The sequence below is a fragment of the Physeter macrocephalus genome, chromosome 16 (assembly GCF_002837175.3).
Source record: "Physeter macrocephalus isolate SW-GA chromosome 16, ASM283717v5, whole genome shotgun sequence".
Lineage (NCBI taxonomy): Eukaryota > Metazoa > Chordata > Mammalia > Artiodactyla > Physeteridae > Physeter > Physeter macrocephalus.
In genome coordinates this window covers 52,596,593-52,606,055 of record NC_041229.1, presented here as the reverse complement: position 1 = coordinate 52,606,055, position 9,463 = coordinate 52,596,593, and the positions used below count along the sequence as shown (strand labels likewise).

General features: G+C 37.8%; 1 non-coding gene across 1 annotated transcript; it reads right to left on the bottom strand.

The window, feature by feature from the left end:
• Positions 1–8,530: 8,530 nt before the first annotated feature.
• On the bottom strand, positions 8,531–8,636 carry LOC112067016 (U6 spliceosomal RNA). Its single transcript, XR_002893034.1, has one exon. It is a non-coding gene; the product is annotated as a U6 spliceosomal RNA (small nuclear RNA).
• Positions 8,637–9,463: the final 827 nt, after the last annotated feature.

Below are 9,463 nucleotides of genomic sequence, written 5' to 3'. Positions count from 1 at the left end.
GAAGAAGTTATGTTTCTTAGCGAAGAGCATTGGACCACAAGTTCTGAGGAATAGTATGACTCAGCAAGGCTCATGGGTCAGGCTCACTGGGGTTCAACTATCAGCTTTGGCACTAACTCTCTGTGTGAAATTGGACATGTTTTTCCACCCGTCTGTCTTAATTTCATCATCTATAAAAGCAGATTAAATGAAACCTAACTGTTCATTTGATTGCTAGATGACTAAAAAAGCATAAGCACCTGTATTATACAAATGTAAGCAACACATGCTGCTTCCTTTTAAAATTCTTCTACTCCATCCATTCTCATTTCTTACATGAGAAAAATCCATGCTCAGAGGGGAGAATGGTTTCACCAATGTCACACAGTTGTTTTTCGGTAAAAAGTGGTACACCAGAAAGCACATTGAATCAAGAAGAAATGGGTTTAAATCCCAAGTTTACTTTTCAACGTGATGTTGGGAAAGTTACTTAAATTCTCGAAGCCTCGGTTTCCTCATGGATATAAGGGGGCAATAATGCTGCTCTGGCTAGTCTCTGGCATGCAGTTATTTTATGTTCCGCTAAGAAAGAAAAATGTTCTAGCTAAGGAGCTTGATAGAAGACCCCTACATAAATCTGGGATACTAAAGGACTATGCCCTCCAGGTAAGTGAAATAATGAGACAACCAGGAAGCATGCACGCCTCAGTCTTGGTGGCGGAGTGGGCATCTTTCTTAAGAATTTAAACTACAAGTGTTCAGGCCATATTGCCTTCTGGATTTGCACTGTAAACCCTGTGTATAACCTCTTATCCCCAACAGAAAGCAAAAAACCTCTTGAGCAGAAAATTTAAAGTGGGCTTATACTGATAGTGCCCCCCATGTGACTAGTGGAAGCTGACTTCTCTAGAAAAACTTTAATAGCAGCCCACAGAGATTTTAAGATATTTTAAGATCCATTCCAAATTCAAAGATGTGAACGTATGAAAAGACAAGCATCTTAGAATTGATGAAACATGGTAAATATGGTAGTGCCTCCCTTATATGATTATTGTAAGGAATAATGATTGCATATATACATATGTGCATACACACACACACGTGTGTGTTTTCCTGTGTTTATGTATCTTCTTAACTATGTGTGGCTTTGAGTGGGTCTCTGAGGAGGATGACATCTGTGGTTCCTAAGATCCTCTTTACTTTGCTTTGATGATTCATCTGAGAATAATCCATGTGTCTTTATTCACAATGATTTACTTCTGTCAGGTCTCAGGCTCAAATTAAGGCATCCCTGGTTGTACTTGAAAGGTCTCACAACAGTTTAATAGCTCACTTTTCTGAAGAGTTCAGAGAAGTCAAAGTTTCTACTAAATGCCTCTTTATCACTTGCAGTTTCTGTTCTAATCACCTGATATTGTTCATTATCTCCTTTAGCATTGAAATATATTCCTATGCCAGTAGTCTCCTGCTTTGAAATCTATTCCTGGACAAAGGCAGCAAAGGAATCCCAGGAGAAGCCAGTTTTCAATTCCCAGATTCTAATAACAAAGATGGTAACCTTTTGTTGCAACCTTTTGCAACCTTTTGTTTTTATGCCACAGTAAGATCTTTCATGAGGGATTAATTTATTAAAGACCACAGAGGGGCATATCTACAGTTCTTATCCATAACAAATTAGGCAGGGACAAAAGGGCTTTTGGTGGGGAGAGAAGTGTGTTGAGGAAAAGGGAAAGATCAGAAAGTCTGCAGAAGGATGCGATGCCCATCCTTTCAACACACCAGTTCTTCCTTACGGTGCTATCTACTTTCCAATTCCCTTGCACAAGTGGGTTGGCTGGACGAAGAGGAGCATGTGAAAGCAAGATTAGAATTTGGAAGGAAGTCACATTCACAAGGGATAAGGTCAAAGTCTTTTAACCAATCACACATGACAAAATATCGAAGTGTTCTTCTGAGAGCAAGGGACCTGGGCAGGATGGAGACTAATGAGGACGTTTAATGGTATAGAAATATGTATTTATCATCCATTTATTCATCCAACAACAATTTGGTGAGCATAATCGAAGTGCTGTACACTCTGCTAGGCTCAGAGGAGAGGGATAAAGTCTCTTGTTCGGCAACTGTTTTGTCAGGGTACTCTAACAATACACATTAGGAAAGGAAGGAAGACCATCTTCCCCAAATGAATGAGTATATCCTTCCTTTCTTCCTTCCTCCATCTGTTTGTCAGTTCAATAAATATTTGAACTCATGCTATGTGCAAGGCACTATGTTCCACCTGGCGGTCAAGGAAATCTACAATCTAGTAGACACATACACTTTTGTATTCAGGATGTGCTGCAAGGTCTTGTTCATAGCAGGTGCTCAACAAATCTCTGTCAACAATGCTAGTGACAAGGATGATGACAGAGCCATTAGATTTTATTTCCAATATGTTGCACGTTAAAAAAAATATTTGATGTGAATCACAATTAGCTATTAATTGCCTATTTTAATATAATGACACAAATCAGCAAAAGATTAATCTAAAAAATGTCAGGTGATTCTTTAGTGCATAATTGTTTTTTTCTTAATAAGTTGAATATTAATTTTTTTAAAGGAAAACAATATGAGTGTTTTGAATAAGTCCTGACACCAGATTGGCAAAGAAATTATATATTAATTTAGATACTGTTTAATAAAAATATGATTTCACAAAGTGCAACTTCACTTTACAGTCCTCCTGAAAGCTTCTTTATGAAGGATCTGGGAGACTGAGCTTATGGAAGAAACACGAAAGTTAATATTCAAAAGCATAGGTTCAAGGTTGCGACCTCAACTGTTATCTTTGCACGAACGGCCACTTCTTCATTCAGACACAGGAGTTAAGTCCCTGCCTGGGCCACTGTTCGGGGCTGTTGGAAGAACCAAGAGGAGATAATATGCATGAAATGCATTAAGACCTACGTTAGGATTAGGATTTTTATTATTGGGCTTCTACAACACTTCAAAGTAGAAAAGGGGAGAAAAGAGAAACTATTTTGCTGTCTCAGATTCCTGCTTTGATTTAGAACCACACTGAAAATAATCCACACCTGGACTGGATAGGAGGCCACTGTCTGGAAGATCTTGAAGGTAGTTCCATCTCTGAGATTGCTTCTACTAAATTTTAAATATTTTGGGGTGGTTACACTATGTGATGAAAAGACAAGGGACTTGACCTACCTGCCATTGAACCCCAAGTCTTGTGCTTATCAGCTACAGGTCCATGGAAGGACTGCTTAGTCCTTCTGAACACAGAATCCTCAGCAAAGAACACAAGTATCTGGAATGATTTCTAGAGCCTACGAGGTACACATAAAAATTATATTTCCAAATCCTCCATGATGCTCAGGCAAGAAAAATAGAAGATCCTTCTCCCTTCCGACTTCTTCAGGAAGGATGAAGTTAGAGGCAAAGACCCTGAAGAATGATGTAACAGAGTGGAAGGAGGTAGACAGAGTGAGCTGTGACTGTGTAACCTGGGCTAAGCTTCTTCATCCCTATGAAACAGGTAAAAACAGGTAATTTAAATCACTTTGTGCTCACTGAATTTGGATAATTCTGGACATTTCTGGTAGCTTCCTCAATATCTACTTTCATCTTCTTCCTTGCTAACAAACCCCTAATTAAGTTCAGGGTGGCAATATGCCCAGCCGAAACCACCGAATCCCCCAGCCTCCTTTGTAGTTTGTGACACTGTTCTTAATGATGTGATAAAAATGAAAGTCACTCCTTGGAGCTTTGGAGAAAACTTCAAATGCAGACAAACTCAGCGGGCATTCACCCTTTGCTCTTGATCTTCTCTTTCTTCTTGTCTGGAACATGGAGGCAATGATGGAGACTAAGCAGCCACAACTCCAATGAAGCACAAAGCGTACATACCAGCCCTGGCAGGCATCTTGTTGCAGGAGACAATTAAAATTGCCACTTGGCTAAACCACTGTAGTTGGACTTCTGTTACATAAAACTCAATGCATATTGTGAATGACAGAAGGACTTCATGAAATAATAAAGTTCTTCTGCAATATCTGATATATGTGTATATATACATATTATAGAATACATTTCGTACCACACCTTTACTAAATGTTATATGTTATGTCCCCTTCCTTTTTCTTGAAAGGATGGAAAACATACACAAGAACTCAGGATAGAAGCCCTGTTCAGGAGTAAGGACTACTTTGCACCTGCCTTGATTATAAATAGAGTAGTAACCAATTAGGGTGCAAAACCAGGAGATGAAAAGTGGAGGCCTCAACATCAGGAGAGAGGCAGTGGTACATATTGTGCCCCCAGTATTAAAAATGAGAAAACTAAGACTTGTTAGAGAACCTTTAATCTTTTTCACATGATATCTCTTCTGAGCGTTTCCAGGCACACAGGGAAAAATGCTCACAGCTTTCAAAGGCTGAAGGTGTGGAAGGGTTAGAGGCAGTGTTTTCCAGTCCATGTTGTCCTCATGGTCGTGCGGGAGGCCAAGGGCCTGAAGATGATGATGCTAAAGTGATCACCTAGGAAATGTACTACCCTCGAGCTGGACCACTGAGCCCTAGGTTCAAAAACATAGCTCTCTATTTTTTTACTAGCTGTTTGATTAAACTTGAGTAAGTTATTTCGCCTCTCTGGACCTCATTTTGTTCAAGTAATAAAATGGATGTAATACCTAATTCATAAAGTCCATGTAAAGAGTAAACAAATTAATCTGATTAAAATGCACAGTCTAGTGCTTAGCACATAGTAGGTATACTCAATAAATCTTAGTATTTATTAACATTATTTTTAGCTTTTACTTTTCAGTCAACTATAAGAAGTAGAAACAGGTTTACTATCAGAAAAAATATCACCATGTTATAAATATGCAGGAGAGACTCAAAACTGTGTGTCCACATATTTGTGGAAAAAGAAAGCTGTTGAAAACGAAGCATCTCAGCTGTTTTTGAGTTTTCCCATTAACATTTGTTTGCTCTTTTTGATTCCTTTTGTTTTTTGCTAGCAGACAAGTGGTAGCAGGTGCCAAAGTTTAAGGAAAAATATGGGAGAAAAATTTAAATGTGATTATAAATATCTCTTCATTAACTCTTTTTTTCCATGCAAATTATGTGGCGGTGTAAGAAGAATGTAACTCAGGGAACCAATCACGTTATGCAGATGAGTCCTGTGTTGGCTTCTGGAAGGCTGGGCTGAGGCTGCCCAGCAGAGGCAGATGAAGAGATTCCCAACGGGGCCTGAAGCATCAGGTTATGGGTTTTAACAATCTGGGTCAGGCATAAGATGAACACTGGTCCCGGTTTTCCTGGGCCTTTTCCATTTTTAGCATTGAAAGTGTCACATCCTGGGAAACCTCTCAGCACTGAAAAACCAGGATAGGTGGTCAATTCTAGGGAGACTATAGATTCAGCAGCAGGTGAGATACCAAATCTAAGTAATCAGGCAGATCTGCAAGAGACATGTGACTTTCCTCCTCCACCTTCTATCTCGTGCCTTTGTTCACTTTTAAAGGAACTAGCCACAGTCACTAGACAGTCAAACCTACGCAGTCAGACAGAGAAAAATGACAAAAGGGCAGTGATTTGTCTTCTGCGGACTCTTACTCCCTCTCCCTCATTTATTTGTTCATATGCAGAGTGTATTTGTGGGGCTATTTTTCCCTCTGCAAGCAGAGCAGCTAAGCTGTACTAGTGGCAATGGTGGCAGCAGGGCAGGGCAACCCTGGAACAAAGACTTAATGGACGTGGTACCCGGTGTGTCAAGTTCCAAGTAGGTATAGTGCATTCAAAGTGACTGTCTACATGGATCCAGTAAATGAGATAACACAGAAACCTCATTCATTCTAGAAAATGCAATCTGGTGTATTGGAGAGAGCCTAGAAAGAAGAATATTTTAATAGCCACATTTTTGAGCACTTAGAATGTGCCACGCATTTATATGTGTTCTCATGTAATCTTTTAACACTTCTGCGAGGTAGTATAGACCCGAAGACTGAGGCTCAGTGACAAGTTTGTGGATGGAGAAGGTGGTTTTCAGTTTGACCTGTGCTAAAAACTAGACAGATCACCTTGGATGTGTCTTTTTGCCACAGTGAAAATATACCTCTTTATATTTATCTGTCCAGTGGGTCCTCCTGATTTCCCAGGGTAAGTTTCAAGATTAGCTAAGAGAATAAACATGAAATTACTTTGTAAAGTGCTATTTAGATATAATCACACCTCCCCCTATACCTACACACACAAAAACACACAAAGGCACATACACCCTAATACACTTAGTAACTTTAGGAAATTTATTTATTTAATATTTCTGACAACTGCTAACCAATAAAAGATCTGGGAGTGGGGACCATGGCTTTAGCCTTTGTTGGAGTCCTGCCACTCCCTCTTCAAGCCCCACAAAAGAAATGCGATGTTAATACAAAGTGCTGTCCTTTCAGATGCAGCTTCCTCTATGTCCTTCCTAATTAGAAATTCCATACTCCATCCTGGCACTGTAATGTGGTTTTACATCTGTACATCTCAATTTCTGACTGTTTGCCTATCTATTGGAAATATAGACACAACTAAAATACTCGTGCTTAGAATACTGATGACATTCCAAGTATTTGTGAATGTTAACTAGGATGTGTTATCTAAAAAAGAGAAATGGTTAAAATTATAATTTGTTTCTTGCTGTCTTGTGGGATTTTGATTCTGTAGTGATACCCTTTTTTTTTTTATAAACAGCTTTTTTATACTTGATAATAGCTCATTTCTGTCATATATGATGAGGGTTTTGTATATCAGAGCAAGCCAAAGGCTGGAAACTTCTAGGCAATTTGGCATTTGAAGAAAGATTTCAATTCTTGATTTAAAAAGTTTGCATTTAAAGAAAGCTGAAATGCTATTTGATATAGTCCTACACCAGCAAGTATTCTATTCGTGTCTGGTTCAAAAGAAAAAAACAAATTTGCAAAGTCCTAATTTATTTACATTAAAAAACAAACAAAAATTTTTAAAATCTACTTGCTTTGAAAAAGGCCATCTGAAGTTCGCAGTCTCCCTTTAGAAATAAAAGTAGTGTTTTGTCAATGGCAAAACAACCCCAAATATCAAAGGTTTCATGATGTTGAAAACTAAGATCCCAGGAGTCTGAGGGACTTCGAGTTAGACATACATGTTCTCTTATCTTTTAAAGGCTTCAGATATACATCCAAAAATTGCAAGGCTATCTTACCACAGAAGCTTTCTAATGTCTTTAGTGCACTGATGAATAGAAATGAGTCAAACTGCTCTCAAGAAAATCACTGGAAGGAAGCATGGCTGTTCCTTCATAGGTATTGACCAAATCAGGAAGGGCTTAGAAAAGCACAGGGATACACATGCTTTAACCACAGTTCTCACCTTCATATGGATCTCACTGTTCCCTTGGATCTAGTCCTGCTGCCCTCTCTGAGTCCTCATGATTTAAGATCTTGTATCAAGGAATCATAGAAACTCATGGCTGAAAGGGAACTTAAAAGTCATCTAGTTCAATTTCCTTTTAAAGCTTCAATTCTTTCTATAGACTATGGGTCATATGTTCATCTGGCTGGTAATAAGAATCTTCCGTGATTAGGAATTTATCATCTTAAGGGTAGCCTGGTACTTCAGATGGTTATCGCTCAGAGCCTTCTCTATCATACAGAGTTGTCATTTATTCTCTTCTAGATTCCTTCCTTCCTTCTTTTCTTCCTTCCTTCTTTCCTTCCTTCCTTCCTTCCTTTCTTCCTTCCTTCCTTCCTTCCTTCTTCCTTCTCTTCTTTCCTTTTCTTCCTTTACAAAATTTATAACTATGCCAAGGGCTATGTGGTAAAATCTGGGAAGTCATACCTAAGGGCAAGATTAAGGTTGAAGTTTCTGCTCTCAAATATCTTACCTTTTGTAGTGATAACAGGAAATACAATTCTAGGGTGTGTATGTGTTGACACAGAGAAGAAAAAAGGTGCTGTGGGAATATGGAAACAGGACATTCCATCCATTCTTCCATGAGACTATGCCTCCTAGTCACCTAATAAATATGGGTTAATCAAACAATGGGGAAATGCAGTGGGAATTTCTTATTTTTTTGGTGTTGCCAGAACCCATTCCTTCTTTGACATTGAAACATTTTTCCTTAGAAAATGACTTCTCCACCTTTGTGAATAGTCTTGGTGGGATGACAAGTCAAGGTGAACTGACCCTACCAAGGGGTGGTGAAGGACCTGATATGAGCAAGGCCAACTACAATCTTTCTGTAGGGATTTTGAATCTTAAGCAGAGTAACAAAGTGATGGAGAAATCATTTAGGGTAGATATTTTTTAACTAAAAAATTTACATTGAGGCATAATTGGTATACAACATTGTGTAAGTTTATGGCGTACAATGTGCTGATTTGATACATTTATATATTGCAGTATGATCACCACCACATAATGTTAGCTAATACCTCTACAATATCACATTACTATTATTTATTTCTTTTTTGTGGTGAGAATGTTTAAGATCAAGTTTCTTAGCAATTTTGAAGTATATAATACAGAAAAATATGGGACACTTCATAAATTTGCATATCATCCTTGCCAGGGATCATGTTAACCTTCTCTGTATCATTCCAATTTTAGTATATGTGCTGCTGAAATGGGCACTGGGGTAGATTTGTTGTGTGTAACTTAGATAAGATGGATAAGATGGTCAAGGGTTTCCTGTTGTCCAGATTCAGAGCACTGCTCCGGTTTTATGTATGCTATGAACTGCACAATACCTTTCCAATATATTTCAGTTATTTTTAATCTAGCAAGAGGTAAAAATCAGTCATTGTTAGTCAAATAACTAACTGAAACACAAAGATTGTGCAACACAGGTGTATATATATATATATATATATATATATATATATATATATATATATGAGGATGTAGGGATTGAATTTATTGGGAAACAAAGATGGAGAGACCAGAAGAGAAATTCTGATTAAATATCTTATGTAAGCTTCTCAAGAGCTGAGGAGTCAAGGCATCAAAGAATATTATTCCTGACTCTCATCTCTATCCTGATTTTTATAGAAGTGGACAATAATGTCCAAAGATCTTAAACCACTCACTCAAGAATGTGGTTGCTGGTGCTGGAGGTGAGCATAAATTTGAGTGACAGAAGATTAAATCCACACTATCATGATAGCTTTCTTCCCCTTTTGATGGAAATAAAAGAAGAAGAAAAAGAAATTGTCACTCAAAATAGATATTACAAAAACTAATAAACAAAATGAAAACAAAATTATAGAAGTGACCACACAGAACTCTCAGTAAGAATGTTTCAATGTCAGCAAATTTATTGATGTAATTCAATTTAAAAAAATGAGCATCTCAATAGAATTAGAAAAAAATTTGACAACATTCAGTATCTCTATCTGATTAAATATAAAACACCTCTAGAAAAACTGAGTAGGGAACTTCCTTTACTTTTTAATGGCTAC